The sequence below is a fragment of the Morus notabilis genome, unplaced genomic scaffold (assembly GCF_000414095.1).
Source record: "Morus notabilis unplaced genomic scaffold, ASM41409v2 Scaffold792, whole genome shotgun sequence".
Taxonomy (NCBI): Eukaryota; Viridiplantae; Streptophyta; class Magnoliopsida; order Rosales; family Moraceae; genus Morus; species Morus notabilis.
The window spans coordinates 132,799-133,111 of record NW_010367733.1 but is presented as its reverse complement, the minus strand read 5'-3'; positions in this window follow the sequence as shown (position 1 = coordinate 133,111).

Below are 313 nucleotides of genomic sequence, written 5' to 3'. Positions count from 1 at the left end.
AATCGGAGCTCCTACTGGTCCAAGTACCGAATCAACCCTCAAGAGAATTATTTATCTACTTCTTTCTTAAGAAGGAATGGATTCCATCTCGTGTAATAACATTCCCGGCTACCTACTTCATCATGTCTCCAAAATACAAGGAATAGGATTCAGGATCTCAGAATCTGTACCGAGTAAATCAAAAGACACAAATCCATAAATAGGAGTTTGTTAAGAACTCAGGATTAAGATCATCATATATATGACCATCGGTAGACTCAATTAGAATTTCTATACTTAACAAAATTATTAGAAATTCATATTGTGTCTGTGT